Source organism: Papaver somniferum, chromosome 10 (genome assembly GCF_003573695.1).
Source record: "Papaver somniferum cultivar HN1 chromosome 10, ASM357369v1, whole genome shotgun sequence".
NCBI classification, from domain to species: domain Eukaryota; kingdom Viridiplantae; phylum Streptophyta; class Magnoliopsida; order Ranunculales; family Papaveraceae; genus Papaver; species Papaver somniferum.
The window spans coordinates 150,314,341-150,331,527 of NC_039367.1; the positions used below are offsets into that span (position 1 = coordinate 150,314,341).

General features: G+C 34.8%; 1 long non-coding RNA gene across 5 annotated transcripts; it reads right to left on the bottom strand.

The window, feature by feature from the left end:
* Nucleotides 1-577: 577 nt before the first annotated feature.
* LOC113317560 lies at nucleotides 578-5,346 on the bottom strand. 5 transcript variants are annotated; one of them, XR_003343645.1, is made up of 13 exons: nucleotides 5,019-5,346; nucleotides 4,827-4,917; nucleotides 4,569-4,678; nucleotides 3,922-4,055; nucleotides 3,593-3,744; nucleotides 3,229-3,348; nucleotides 3,090-3,123; nucleotides 2,915-2,996; nucleotides 2,320-2,391; nucleotides 1,782-1,818; nucleotides 1,486-1,563; nucleotides 1,287-1,355; nucleotides 578-1,147 (listed from the first exon to the last, which is right to left on the bottom strand). It is a non-coding gene; the product is annotated as an uncharacterized LOC113317560 (long non-coding RNA). The 5 variants fall into 5 exon arrangements; XR_003343644.1 differs by having other exon boundaries at nucleotides 3,533-3,744; XR_003343646.1 differs by having other exon boundaries at nucleotides 3,229-3,744; nucleotides 4,872-4,917.
* Nucleotides 5,347-17,187: the final 11,841 nt, after the last annotated feature.

Genomic DNA, 17,187 nt, shown 5'->3' on the forward strand with positions numbered 1-17,187 from the left:
AGTACGCATACTTAAGCTGGTTACTTTGTCAAATCGGTCAGTTCATGGACTTAAACATTTAAATCATAAGGAATGCAATCTTTGCAAACTGTGGCTATAATGTTCATGATTGATTTTGTAGCGGCCCTAAGCTAACAGCTGACTAATCCAAGAGATTAACTAAATACAGAGGCACTAAAACTAAACATTTACTGAAACAATCAAATAAGAAATCTGCTATAAAAGTTAACCCAAAACTAACCCAGCTCAGAAATATATATACAAGATCTTCTCTCAAATGATACATATATAATAGTCATTTGGTTTACAAATAGAATATACAACATAATAAACATATCAGATTATAACCAACTAAAGAAGTCAACTTCTCGGAGCTTTCGCTGCGCAACTCTGGTCTGTCTCTGAAACTGAAAGTGGGAATAGGTGAGCACATCATCCCTAAAATGGGTGCCCCGCATGAATAACACTTAACTTTCAAGTAATCAAATGCAAGAGTTGGTAAACCATAATTTTTTCCCAAACAATAAATAGTGACCAAGTCACTAGAATAAACAATATGTATATGGACAAACTCCTTCTTCAAACAATGTATAATATGGTTGTAAATTCCTAACCGACAATTCACATCTAATAGCTATTGATATCACCAAGACCATGGTGACCCACTCTAAACAATAAAAGCTGATATAACTACACCATTTCCAGGATTTTATCACGGGTTATACCTGTTACTGATTGAATTTGTAACGGTTATAACTGTACTACATAGGCCGTTATTAATAATTGTGATGGTGTTTTGTAACGGTTTTATCTGTGACAATAGCCATATACAGTCACACGTAAAACCCGTTACATAGTTAATAGTCACAATTGAACTAATTTTATGATTGTAACACGTGTTAGTCTTGCCACGGTTGTTCTAACAATTATAAGTGTTACTCAGTACTTGCAACAAACAAGCGGGGGACACGTGCAGTCCTTCAGTTACGACTATTGTAACAGTTAAATTGTTACTCTTATTTGCAACAACTCTGAGATGACGACATGTGTTTCTTTTACTCACTATTTTTGTTACAGTTATAACCGTGACCAAACTTTAATTACAACTAAAAAACATATGCAGCCCAGGTCATTCTCCTATGTCCATCTGAAGCAGCAAAAAAAAACTATAAATCAGAAGCAAGAATAAACGCTAAACTAAGTCATAGTGATGCTTCACTCCTAATAGTAAAGCCTCTTACAAACACAAACCACTAACACAGGAAACTAGTCTGAAGTGAATGTACCTTTACAAAACAGTTTGAAGTGAATAAGCTCAACAGGATTATGCGCTCCATATTCTTGAGATATTAATCCTACACAAAACAGTTTGAGAGCTTAGTTCACATAACAATTTAACAACACCCACAAGAATAAAAAGAAAACAAAATAAAGATCTTTCTGAAATGATAATTCTACAATTTTAAGCATCCATAAAATGTTTACCTTAGCAAAAGGAAGAGCTGAGTAATTAGGGCCTCTTAGACTCAAATTCAGCACTTCCATCTTGGTTGAAATGGCATACTTGAACATGTCAAGGAACCCCGATGAACAAGATACATGCAATAGACAGAATGCATACTTCTCATAATCTTGCAGTTGCACACAATAATAACATTTGAAAGCAATGATATACTATACATACTTATCATATTGGCTCTATCAATCTATTTTCTATGAACAAAAAATAATTGTTTCTAATAGATTGGGTAATCCATAACCAAGTAATCTGCAATTATTACCTTGACATGAACAAACACAGCAGGTTGGTCCCATTCACTGGAAAAAAATCACAAGAAAGCAATACGTAAGAAATCTGTAACACCAAAAATAAAAAAGCATAGCAAAATCAAATTATTCTCACAACCGATATAAATTCTGTAGATGAGTATTGTCTGGGATCACTTTATCTAATATTTCTTAGTCCCAATCAGACTCACATAAATAAAAGATTCAATAAGTAAGCCTTCGTACATGTGATGGTTTAAGTCGTCAAATCTTTGCTGAAAGCACGTGCCAAGCTATACATTTGCACATGTATATTGCATAAGTACAACAATCATATGGTTTTCTAACATAAGGATGTGATCCCACAGAGTATCCATAAATCTTTTTATGACTACATTTTCCAATTGATTGCTTCCGTCAAACTATAAATTTACCAATCTTTTTACAGATATATACTTCCGAAGTGATTGCTTTTGTGAAACAACTACTAATCCCCTAACATATGAAATTGTGAGCTATGTCCGTGTCAGTAAAGGAAAAGCAAAATTTCACCTTTGCAGCTTCTAGTGCTGGAGCTTCCGCTGCTCCACTAGAAATTTTAACACCAGCAGCTTCCCTGGGAAGCTGTTAGAAATAGCAAAAATGACAATCAGGTCAAATGTCCAAATCTGACATAAATTTTACTAGAGATGAACAAGAAAATAAGACAACCCCGATCATTCAAGCCATTTACTTGAAACTCAGTAGTTAAACACAGGAGATGGAACAAAAAATGGTAAAAGAAAAAGAAAAAATACAATACCTGACAAACATAAACAAACATTAACCAATGTAAAAATGATTTCGCTCCTTGGACATTTTGGAATAAAGATATTGCACATCATTACTTATATACCTATCAGATTTGAACAATATTGGACTGTTATCTGCTCATTCTCCAAATTTTGCACATCATTACTTATATACCTACCGAAGGACAAGGCGATCACTTGAATTAAAAATTTTAAGTCAAGAACTCATCATATGTAAAAAAATCCAAACAACCATAACTCATGGAGAAATTAAGATCCTGACCCAAAACTTATCACAGTGAATCTATAGAATTCTTAGCAGATAATCCACAAACTTCATCAATTACAATCATTACCAATCAAACTCGTTGGTTGTCATTCGTATGGAGGTCCATAGCTGCGTCCCTTGCCAGTTCTATGCTCAAACCTTGAATCCACCTGCAAAAATAAACAAAAAGTGAGTTTAAAACAATAACAACACAACACTTAAACTTAAGCAATTCAACCATGTGTGAGTAAAGATTTTGGTACCTCTACATCGGTTGAACAAGGACTCCACTTCCACCTGAACAATAAGACAATAAACTTAGAACAATAAAATAAAGCGTAGCACAGATTACAGGGAAAAAAAACACAAAATAAAAGAATGACAAGAACATATCAGACATACCTGCACTTAGCAGCAGCTCAATGCCTACGCCATCGAAAATACGGAACAAATTGATAATTCTCCACTGCTGCGGGATCAGGTTGCGGATTGACATTTGGTCAGGGATATTACTTGTGTCATCTGCAACAAATATGAACTTCCATAAACAAGGTATTATAAGATACAACATCTCACATCACAAAAAAATAATCTAACATGTGCATTTGAACAACAAAAACATGATTGGGGACAGTAAATAGTTAACTTATTACAAGAACGTCAAAAATTAAGATTTGAAACCAACACTTTAACTCAAGAACACTACCAATTGACCAAATGCTTTGACCAAGTAAGCAGTAAATAAAAGCACCATGTGGTGCTTTACCAGTTTGATCCGCTTTCTTCAAACTTTCAAAATATTAGGCACAGTCCCAGATTGTAGATACAAATAAGTCCTCAAGAACTCAATACCATCCTTAGTCAAAAACCAATAGTGATGCATCCATGCGAACCAATCAAAAATAATGACTTTCATCACTGCGAACCATTAAAAAATAATGACTTTCAATTTTATTTTTTTTCAAAAGAAGAAATAACACCTGAATCATGCAACCTAAAATCGCACCAAAATGAACTAACCAAAATGCAACAAAATATCAATTTTATAGTAGTAGCAACTAGTGGGAAGTTACGTAAATGGTTTAAAAGCATGACCTTTTCCATTTGTATACCCATCTTTTCTCTGTTTGACAAGCTCTCTTAGCTGCTAATTCAGCTTTTTCGTTGAAGCCGCCACACAAACACAGATCGACGTGTTTGTCTCTCTACTTGATTCAAATATAAACTACCTGAAAAAGAAACAATAATGACAATGAGTCCGACTATTTTTCCATCACATTAACACACCATCAACGCCAACAAACAAGAGGAAAACAACACCAACAGCCCTACAACAAACCTACATTAGAAGCTCGACTGAAGCGAATTCAAAGACAATCCCCAAGATAATTTATTATATACCTTTGCTTCCATGAAGCTTTGCTTTATAAAATAATTACCACTTAGAAAAAATTTCGTATTTTCTCATATCAATTAATCACAAGAAGAAAAAACCAAAAAGAAAATTTGCCGAAAAAAATACTAATACAACCTACGAATGTTGAAGATAAGGTGTCTGCTCTTATGAGCAGGTTCATCACGTCACCACAAGGCAAATATTTCATGATCAGATACAAGTATTCAGAATCTTGAAATGAAAAGTAGAGCTTGACAATGCAGGGGGTAGTAACTTCTGCAAGCAGGTTCCTTCGAGCACTAACATGTTCAACCTAGAAGAAAAAAAACTTATCGGATAACCATACCTTGCAAACATGCATCACTCCGTGGTTACTTGGATCTAATACCACCACCAGACATTTTAGATCAAGTCAATTGAAACCCTAACAATCTTACATTTAGATCATCAATTCCACTACAAGAAAAATCAAAAGAGATTTTAATTCAACCAAATAACAAAAGAAAAAAATAAAAAGCCAAACTTTACCTGCTGATATTCAAGAAAATGAAATAGTAAGTTCGTCAATACAAAATCAGAATCTACACCTACAATCAAATCTCACCTAATACTGCTCAACATTAGCAATTTCTCAACCAGCTTCGTGTACCTTCTATCAATAGCCACATCCCACATATCATTACCCATATGCTTGGCTGGAAAAAATAAATTACTAAATGAAATGAATAAATGAAGTATAAATCAAATTTAAAAAAAAAAAAAACGGAAACTAATAAAATTAGGGATTTCACTTCACCATAGAGAAATCCACCGATAATACTATTGATGATGAAATAAAAGGGAATTCAAAACGTCTTCACTGTTGATATCTGTGTTACTCTTCTTTACTGATGAGGAAACAAAATGGGTTTCCATCTTTTTTCTACTATTACAAAACGAAATACAAAAAGGTACAGTTTAAGATTCAAGAAAAAGATGGCTCACAGTTGAGATTAAAAAAAGAAAGTACTTATAGATCGAAGAAATTAGTTACAGATTGAAGTAAATGATGCAAAGATTGAGATCGAATCATGGTGGGAAAAAATGACTTGTGAGAGAAAACGCTAGGTTTTGGTATGTTCTCTGAAAAATGAAACATGAATGAATAATGAAAAACGATGAGGATATAGCTGATAAGAACGAGGTGGATGTTCATCTCCGGCCGTCTATATAGAAGACTAAATCTGATCTCTATCCGTCCATATAAAAGACTAAATCTTATCTCTAAGCACAAAGTAGATGGCAAATGGGCGGGCTGGGCTGGCTTGTTACGGGTGAAACGGGTTCGGATTAACACGGGCCAAAGTTTGTGGGTTGTTATTCTTCACGGGTAGATCATTTCTTTAACCCGCGCCCGTAGCGAGTAAAGCTTGCAGGCTTACGGGTTAGCCCGGCTTGATTAATTAAAAATAAAATTTAAATTTAATTAAGTTAATTTGTGATCCTGAGGTCAATAGTCAGTCATCATCTTCATCAGATGAAGACAAAAATTATCAAACCCTAACATCTCAATTCTCCTAGTTCTTTGATTAAGAGCCATAGAACTTCAGTTTCTCCATTGTCTCATCTCTTTCTCGGAAATCTTCATAATCAGATCAAACAAAAATATCAAAAAACTAACACAAACCAAGAATCAAATACCAAAAGACAGACATAAACGAGATGAAAAAACGGGGGTCTAACAACACCACCCAATATTTCGTTTAGCAATCTGTATGGAGTAACTCCGAAATACTTTGCTAGAAAATCAACTAGACAGTCAGACTCAATCTAAATAAAAGTATCTCAAGCAGTTAATATCTCTATCTTGTTTTTGATATTACTCAAGCTAATAGAAATCAGCGAGTCCTAATCAAACACAAGGAATACTTGGACGGTACCAAAGACCAATGTCCAAGGATCAATCAATATCAATCAGCAACCAAAGATTGGATTTCCAATTGATGATCTTTAATGCACAACCTGTATTATTTCAATTATATAAAAAATATAATGCGGAAAAGAAATAACACAGACACCAGAAGTTTTGTTAACGAGGAAACCGCAAATGCAGAAAAACTCCTGGACCTAGTCCAGATTGAATACACACTGTATTAAGCCGTTACAGACACTAACCTACTCCAAGCTAACTTCGGACTGGACTATAGTTAAACCCCAATCAGTCTCCCACCGATCTAAGGTACAGTTATACTCCCTACGCCTCTGATCCCAGCAGGACACTGCGCACTTGATTCCCTTAGCTGATCTCACCCACAACCAAGAGTTGTTGCAACCCAAAATTGCAGACTTGATAATAAACAAATCTGTCTCACACAGAAAAGTTTATCAAATGATAAATCTTTCTCCCACAAAAGAACCCTAGGTTTTCGTTCCGTCTTATGATATGAAATCAAGGTAAACAGGAACCAATTGATAATAATCCGGTCTTATATTCCCGAAGAACATCCTAGATTAATCAATCACCTCACAACAGTCTTACTTGTATAAACAAGAGGACGTCGAGGAATCACAAACAATGAACTGGATCATAAATATATCAGTTTTCAACATCCGGGTTCAAATATTACTAGAATTAGACCTGAGTCTCTCGTTAGGATGAACTGGATCCGAAATATATCAGTTTTCAACATCCCAGGTTAAAAAATTACTATAGTTAAACCTGAGTCTCTCATTCGGATGAACTGGATCGGAAATATATCAGTTTTCAACATCCCATATTCAAATATTACTATAGTTAGACCTGAGTCTCTCATTAGAATGAACTGGATCAGAAATATATCAGTTTTCAACATCACGGGTTCAAATATTACTAGAGTTAGACCTAAGTCTCTCCTTAGGATGAACTGGATCGGAAATATATCAGTTTTCCACATCCCGGGTTCCATCTTTACTAGATTTAGACCTGAGTCTCTCGTTCGGATGAACTGGATCAGAAATATATCAGTTTTCAACATCACCGGTTAAAATATTACTAGAGTTAGACCCGAGTCTCTCGTTCGGATGAACTGAATCAGAAATATATCAATTTTCAACATCCTGGGTTCAAATATTACTAGAGTTAGACCTGAGTCTCTCATTAGGATGAACTGAATCAAAAATATATCAGTTTTCAACATCCCGGGTTCAAATATTACTAGAGTTAAACTTGAGTCTCTCGTTCGGATGAACTGGATCAGAAATATATCAGTTTTCAACATCACCGGTTAAAATATTACTAGAGTTAGACCCGAGTATCTCGTTCGGATGAACTGGACCGAAATATATCAGTTTTCAACATCCTGGGTTCAAAGATTACTAGATTTAGACCTGAGTCTCTCGTTCGGATGAACTGGATCATAAATATATCAGTTTTCAACATCCTGGGTTCAAATATCACTAGAATAAGACCCGAGTCTCTCGTTCGAATGAACTGGATCGGAAATCTATCAGTTTTCAACATCCCAGGTTCAAATATTACTAGAGTTAGACATGAGTCTCTCATTAGGATGAACTGGATCAGAAATATATCAGTTATCATGGGTTCAAATATTACTAGAGTTAGACCTAAGTCTCTCGTTCGGATGAACTTGATCGGAAATATATCAATTTTCAACATCCCAGGTTCAAATATTACTAGAGTTAGACCTGAGTCTCTCATTAGGATGAACTGGATCAGAAATATATCAGTTTTCAACATCCCGGGTTCAAATTTTACTAGAGTTAGACCTGAGTCTCTCGTTCGGATGAACTGGACCGGAAATATATCAGTTTTCAACATCCCAGGTTCAAAGATTACTAGATTTAGACCTGAGTTTCTCGTTCGGATGAACTGGATCAGAAATATATCAGTTTTCAACATCCCGGGTTCAAATATTACTAGAGTTAAACCTGAGTCTCTCGTTCGGATGAACTGGACCGGAAATATATCAGTTTTCAACATCCCAGGTTCAAAGATTACTAGATTTAGACCTGAGTTTCTCGTTCGGATGAATTGGATCAGAAATATATCAGTTTTCAACATCCCGGGTTCAAATATTACTAGAGTTAGACCTGAGTCTCTCGTTTGGATGAACTGGATCGGAAACATATCAGTTTTCAATATCCCAGGTTCAAATATCACTGTAGTTAGACCTGAGTCTCTCGTTCGAATGAACTTGATCGGAAATATATTAGTTTTCAACATCCCAGGTTCAAATATTACTAGAGTTAGACCTGAGTCTGTCACTCGGATGAACTGGATCAGAAATATATCATTTTTCAACATCCCGGGTTCAAATATTACTAGAGTTAGACCTGAGTCTCTCATTCAGATGAACTGGATCGGAAATATATCAGTTTTCAACATCGCAGGTACAAATATTACTAGAGTTAGACCTGAGTCTCTCGTTCGAATGAACTGGATCGGAAATATATCAGTTTTCAACATCCCAAGTTCAAATAATACTAGAGTTAGACTTGAGTCTCTCATTAGGATGAACTGGATCAGAAATATATCAGTTTTCAATCCCGGGTTCAAATATTACTAGAGTTAGACCTGAGACTTTCGTTCGGATGAACTGGACCGGAAATATATCAGTTTTCAACATCCCAGGTTCAAAGATTACTAGATTTAGACCTGAGTTTCTCGTTCGGATGAACTGGATCAGAAATATATCAGTTTTCAACATCACGGGTTCAAATATTACTAGAGTTAGACCTGAGTCTCTCGTTCGGATGAACTGGATCGGAAATATATCAGTTTTCAATATCTCAGGTTCAAATATTACTAGAGTTAGACCTGAGTCTCTCATTAGGATGAACTGGATCAGAAATATATCAGTTTTCAACATCCCGGGTTCAAATTTTACTAGAGTTAGACCTGAGTCTCTCGTTCGGATGAACTGGACCGGAAATATATCAGTTTTCAACATCCCAGGTTCAAAGATTACTAGATTTAGACCTGAGTTTCTCGTTCGGATGAACTGGATCAGAAAAATATCAGTTTTCAACATCACGGGTTCAAATATTACTAGAGTTAGACCTGAGTCTCTCGTTCGGATGAACTGGATCGGAAATATATCAGTTTTCAATATCTTAGGTTCAAATATTACTAGAGTTAGACCTGAGTCTCTCATTAGGATGAACTGGATCAGAAATATATCAGTTTTCAACATCTCAGGTTCAAATATTGCTAGAGTTAGACCTGAGTCTCTCATTAGGATGAACTGGATCAGAAATATATCAGTTTTCAACATCCCGGGTTCAAATATTACTAGAGTTAGACCTGGGTCTCTCGTTCGGATGAACTGGACCGGAAATATATCAGTTTTCAACATCCCAGGTTCAAAGATTATTAGATTTAGACCTGAGTTTCTCGTTCGGATAAACTGGATCAGAAATATAACAGTTTTCAACATCCCGGGTTCAAATATGACTAGAGTTAGACCTGAGTCTCTCGTTCGGATGAACTGGAACAGAAATATATCAGTTTTCAACATCCCAGGTTCAAATATTACTAAAGTTAGACCTGAGTCTCTCGTTCAGATGAACTGGATCGGAAATATATCAGTTTTCAATATCACAGGTTCAAATATTACTAGAGTTAGACCTGAATCTCTCATTAGGATTAACTGGATCAGAAATATATCAGTTTTCAACATCCCGGGTTCAAATATTACTAGAGTTAGACCTGAGTCTCTCGTTCGGATGAACTGGATCAGAATCAGTTTTCAACATCCCAGGTTCAAATATTATTAGAGTTAGACCTGAGTCTCTCATTAGGATGAACAGGATCAGAATCAGTTTTCAACATCCCCGGTTCAAATATTAATAGAGTTAGACCTGAGTCTCTCATTAGGATGAACTGGATCAAAAATATATCAGTTTTCAACATCCCGGCTTCAAATATTACTAGAGTTAGACTTGAGTTTCTCGTTCAGATAAACTGAAGACGAAATATATCAGAATTGATCAACACAAGTTCAAAAACTACTAGAGTTAGACTTGAGTTTCTCGTTCAGATGAACTGAAGACGAAATATATCAGAATTGATCAACACAGATTCAAATGCTACTAGAGTGAAAATGACCAGACTACCCTTATCGGAAATAAGTAAAGTAAATATTACAGCCTGTTAAAATGACAATATTACCCTCAATGAAAAAAAGTACAACAAAATATTATGCAGACTGTGAAAATGACCAGACTACCCTTATCAGAAATAAGTGAAGTAAATATTACAGACTGTGAAAAAACCATATTACCCTTAATGGAAATTAGTGCAATACATATTATGGAAACTGTGAAAATGACCAGACTACCCTTATCGGAAATAAGTGAAGTAAATATTACAGACTGTGAAAATAACCATACAACCCTTATAAGAAATAACTAAAAAAAGTATTACATACTGTGAAAATGACCATTTTACCCTTACCGGAAATAAGTGCAATAAATATTATAGAGACTGTGAAAATGACCAGACTAACCTTATCGGAAATAAGTAAAGAAAATATTACACATTTTGTAAATGACCATAATACCCTTACTGTAAAAATGACAATATTACCCTTACTAGAAATAAGTGCAATAAAGATCATGTAGACTAGAAAAATGACCAAACTACCCTTATCAGAAATAAGTAAAGTAAATATTACTTACAATGAAAATGACTATTTTACCCTTAATGGAAATAAGTGTAATAAATATTCTGGAGACTATGAAAATGTTCAGACTACCCTTATCATAAATAAGTAAAGTAAATATTACAGACTGTGAAAATGACCATATTACCCTTACTAGAAATAAATGCAATAAATATCATGGAGACAATGAAAATGACCAAACTACCCTTATCAAAAATAAGTAAAGTAAATACTATAGACTGAAAATGACCATATTACCCTTACTGGAAATAACTGCAATAAATATCATCGAGACTATGAAAATTACCAAACTACCCTTATCAAAAATCAGTAAATTAAATATTACATACTATGAAAATGACCACTTTACCTTTATTGGAAACATATGCAATAAATATTACGGAGACTATGAAAATGACCAGACTACCTTTATTGGAAATAAGTAAAGTAAATATTACAAACTGTGAAAATGACCATATTACCCTTACTGGAAATTAGTGCAACAAATATTATTGAGAGTATGCAAATGACCAGACTAACCTTATTAAAAATTAGTAAAGTTAATAATTCAGAATGTGACAATGACCATATTACCCTTACTAGAAATTAATTCAATAAACATCATGGAGACTATAAAATGACCAAACTTCCCTTATCAAAAATAAGTCAAGTAAATATTATAGTCTGTAAAAATGACCATTTTACCCTTTTTGGAAATAAGGTTAATAAATGTTATGGAGACTGTGAAAATGACCAAACTACCCTATCGGAAATAAGTAAAGTAAATATTACATACTATGAAAATGACCATATTACCCTTAATGAAAATTAATGCAATAAATATTATGGAGACTGTGAAAATGATCAGACTGTAATATATACTTTACTCATATCTGAAAAGGGTGGTCTGGTCATTTTCACCATCTCCATAATATTTATCGCACTTATTTCCAGTAAGGGTAGTATGGTCATTTTCATTGTCTATAATATCCACTTTACTTATTTCTGATAAGGATAGTCTGGTCATTTTGACAGTCTCCATAATATTTATTGCACTTATTTCTAGTAAGGGTAAAATAGTCTGTGATATTTACTTTACTTATTTTTTATAAGGGTAGTCTGGTCATTTTCACAACCTCCATAATATTTATTTCACTAATTTCCAGTAAGGGTAGTATGGTCATTTTCACCGTCTTTGTGATCCTGTTTTCTAATATTAAGAAAATTAAAAAGAAAAAAAAATGTATTTTGATTTATAGAAATGAAATATAATTGTTAGTTTGTACAAATGTGAAAAAATCAGTGACAAGTAAAATTCAAAGTGTTATAATTTTGGGGTTGTTTTAGATGTGGTGAAATATTTGGGTGGAATCATCACTTTGAATTATAATTGTGATTGTCTGTAATATTGTCAACAAATATTATTGTGACTAGTAAAAGAATTTAATATTCCTAATTATTATCACGAATACAAAATTTAATAACAGTTATAACTGTTGCAGGACTTATCACAGGTGTATCAGTGACTGAAAAATAAACTGTGACAGGTTGCACTGTTACAAAATCCTGGTTTTGGTGTAGTATGAATTCATGTAGGTATAAATGTGAAGGAGCGTATCCTATATACCACAAGTGGAAATTCTCATTTCCCATAACAATTCATATTGACAACAAAACATTACAGGTCCTTTCCAAATCGTGGAAAGATTCACATAATCAACAGAATTATCATAATGCAATTTAAACAAAGCATGGAATGCACAAACTGACAATGCATGAGTTTAATAAACAAATACTTTTGTAAAAGAAACAACAATGGTTACAAGAGAGTCAAATGTATTCCCACCTCTTTTGATAAAAAGTCACGCCTACCTCGAGATCCATGATCCACTGGTTCATCCTTTGAATCGATCGTTGTTAATAACTAATTGTTAATCACATAAGAACTCTAAGAATCTAGCAAAGATGGCTCACACAAGAATCATACAAGTCTATCTAATGGTTCTAAGCCCACTTGAGGTTCTACATATTTTCATTATCTATTTTAACTCACTTAAGGTTTACTAACACAATTGAGTTGTAACTATAGTCCATTGACTAAGCCTTATGAATATCTACAATTTTGTAGAAGGGATCAAAAGCCAATTCGGACCATAATGGTCCGATTCATATTCTTTAAGGAAACTAGTTATAAGTCCAACTTTACTAAGAAAGCCCATTAACTAAAGTCCAGTCCATCTGAGTCAACAAACGATTAAATTTAACGGTCAAGCTAACAGTCAACGGGTCTCTAACAGTCAATGTCAATCAAAGGTCAAGTCCAGGTCAAATGGTCAAATGAGTCAACTCAGTGAGTTGAAACTGATTTAGACTGAGTTAACTCAGTCAGATGATCTAAGTCAGACAATACTACAACTGAGTCAGACTGATTATGTTCAGTCAGACAGGTCAAGTATTCTTCTCACACAACTGAAACTCTATATCTACAACATCATCATAACACATTCATTGATAATAATAATTCATAACTCATTTACAAAACTAAACTCAGCTTACCTGCAAAAATGCAGCTCTAAGCAACACCCTTTCAACTCTGAGCAGTTCCAGCTCCATGTACTATACCACCACAACACTTACAACATTCAAAGTAAAATCACTTCTCTAATTCATCTCAGTTTCATAGTAACACCTGCAATACTAGAAACACCCCCACTGCCTCACTAACCCTGAGTACACCATATTCTTTCATTTATACTTCAATCTCATTACTCATTCATATGCATCACAGACCTCTTCTATGTATTTACCAAACTCAGACCATCCTAGGACTCCAAATACAGTTCCAACCTCAGACCATGAACTCAACTCCATCGTCTCAACAGTATCACCACCTAACTGTCACAACAATAACTAAGCGCAATCATCTACTGGCTCAACTCCATCTTTTCTTTCAATTATGTTCATTCAGTACCAACACCCGCAACTCAGATCAACAACACACTCCATTTTCATTTCAATTCCTCTTCTATGTCTGTTACTTCTTTTCTTCTCAATTGCATTATTATACCAGCAGACCTCCAATCTCATCCCTACATTCAATAACATCACAGCAGACACAGAACAACATCAATATCCCCATTACATTTAACTCATATTCTCATATTCACTGAGACCTCAAAGCACATACCAACCCATTTCTAGAGCACAACCCCGCCAATTACGTCATCTCACAAACAACGCCAACACCTACAGAATTAGCTCATGATACAACTTGCAACTCTATCAAACCCTCTAACATCTAACACCAACACACAACCAAAACTCAATCTCTACCATATCAACACCACTTCTAACTGGAGTGACAGTTCCACTATCCAATCATCTCAACCTCAGTTTCAAACACAACACATGTAAACTCAATGAATCTCAGCAATTCAACTCAAAAATACCAAAGTTATACAATTACAGGCTTACCCAAGAATTAACATCTTCTGAATCGCTGGTTCACCAAAATAATGCCACTGAAACGTTAATTGATCGAACACCATCATCAATTCATCCTCTGAGACTTAACTTCATCTAAAATTCCACACTAATCCCTCCAGTTACACATAACCCACCTCATATCAACATCCTAGAACGTCAATTTCATCTTCTAAATAATCTTTGAGTTCTTCTTACAAACCCCAACTCTTCGATTCATCACCGAATCAACTGAGAACAAATGATAATTCTTCTTCCTTGTTCTAATAATGAAGCCCCATCCTCTATTGCTCGATTTCGTCATCAATTTCTCAGAAATCTTCAATCAACATCAAAACTCAGAAACCCTAATTCTAATTCATTTCCTCCTTCGAGTCTGAATCAACAACGAACACCATCACCACCTAAATGCATAATCTTCCCCACCTTCTTCCAATTAAAGAACTTCCACTCGATTTCTCTCAAACTCGCAGAGAAGAAGAAGAAGAAGAAGAAGAAAAGAAATGTACGTTTATCTGATCGATTTGGTTAGATAAGACCTAAGAGTATTTTACTGGGTCACTCGTCAACAGGCTAAGGAAGCCACACAATACCCCGAGAAAAAGATGCTTTTACCCTTCATGTTATTCCAATGATATCTTCTTCTTCTGATACCGATTGACACATTCTAGTAGTCCATTCCGCGTAAATTTCCGAGCTCTATCTAATGATACTAGCTTCGTATCTAGATTGTTGTTAGATTAATTTCTAATAATTAAATTCTATATTAACTAATCGAGTGCTTAGCAGCTTAAACCTTATCTTGACTGGTCTAATAGCGTTGACGAGCTTGAGGGCCTTTACAGATTCAAGTGAATCAAATCGATTTGGTTTCGATTGTGTTTTCTATACAATTGAATAACTCTTTAACTAGTTTCATTTGAGTCATTTGAACTAGTTATGGCTAACCTTGGTTAACTATTTGTGAACCAACCTGGTGTACACGTTTAGGTACGATTACATAAACCTAAATGAGGGTACATTTAATTTGTGTGTAACAAGCTAAGTTCGATCTAACGGTTGAAAGATATTATCTTGGCCGAATCAGGTTTTTCATCTAACGACGAATATTGAATGCTTTGTTACCAAGGTCACTTGGAATGCAAACCCTTATTTGAAAACTATATAAAGGAGAACTCTAGCAATTGGGAAACCCCACACCGCCTGTGTGTTACTAGTTGCATATAACTAGAGTCGATTCTCCTTTAACCTTAGGTTTCTTCTCGAGACCCTGTAGGTTAACGACTTGAAGACTTCATTGGGATTATGAAGCCAGAACCAACTATTATCTTTGTAGTTGCGTGATCTGATCTTGTTGTTTTTATCGTGTTGAGTGCAATTGAAATAATTGGATGGAGATTCTATATCTCCGATAGGCAAGATAGAAAAGCAATCACAAACAAACTTTGTCTCATCGTTTGTGATTCCACAATAACTTGTTTCGCTAGTCGATTAAGTTTATTGGGAGGTGATTGATAATTCTAGGCTGTTTTTCGGGAATATAAGTCCGGGTTATCAATTGGTTCATATTCACCTTGATTTATCAAAAGACGGAACAATAACTCTTGGGTATTTCTGTGGGAGACGTATTTATTCAATCCTATATACTTTTCTGTGTGAGACGGATTTGTCTATCAAGTCTTCGACTTTGGGTCGTAGTAACTCTTAGTTGTGGGTGAGATCAGTTAAGGGAATCAAGTGCGTAGTATCCTGCTGGGATCAGAGACGTAAGGAGCACAACTGTACCTTGAATCAGTGTGAGACTGATTAGGGTTTAACTACAGTCCAGTTCGAAGTTAATTGGAAGTAAGCTAGTGTCTGTAGCGGCTTAATATAGTGTGGTGTTCAAACTTGACTAGGTCCCGTTTTTTTTTTTGCATTTGCGGTTTCCTCGTTAACAAAATTCTGGTGTCTGTGTTATTTCTTTTTCGCATTATCTTTTGTTATATAATTGAATATCACAGGTTGTGCGTTAAGATCAATAAATTAGAATATCCAACCTTGGGTTGTTGATTTACATTGATTGACACTTGAACATTGGTCTTTGGTACCGTTCAAGTTACTCCTCTTAATCAATCGGGCTCGCATATTTCTATTTGCTGATTGCAGATTGAATTAAAAGTTAGAAATATTAAACTCTTTGATATACTTTATTCTAGATTGAGTCTGACTGTCTAGTTGATTATCTAAAAAAAGTACTGGAGTAAGTCCTCTCATATTGCCAAACGAATTGTTGGGTGTGGTTGTTAGATCCCTGCATTTTCATAACCGAACATATCGGAGGAAAAACTCGAGGATATTGTCATGGACAAAAGCATCATTCTGGAGATTTCAAGCATAGACCGGCCGGTCCTGACAGTGGTTGGAAATATATGGACAGATATAATTATTTTACAATGAGAGGTCAATAATCATAACTGAGCTGAATGGTACCCGATCGTTTCAATTATAACGCATATTTTTTTATATAATTTGCTTACATAGTTTCGTAAATTAGAGAATGAGAAGTGTCGGGTCTTTGATACATGTATATAGATTTTTGTTGAAATCTTTGTTTGAGGTTTTTGGTTTAACCACCATTCTTTATTTTTCTTCATTTTAATAAAAATTATCCCATTAAAGTTTGAAAAATGCACAGTCTTCTGGTAATTTCGTGTTTGGAGCGGACATAATGTTTTAAGAAAGTATTCTTTAATTGGTTCAGCGGGGGTTCAAGGATATGGCTACGACAACTAATACCGTGAATGTGTTTACCGCATAATATTTTCCCCTTACTTGTAACAAACTGATTTCTTTTTATGT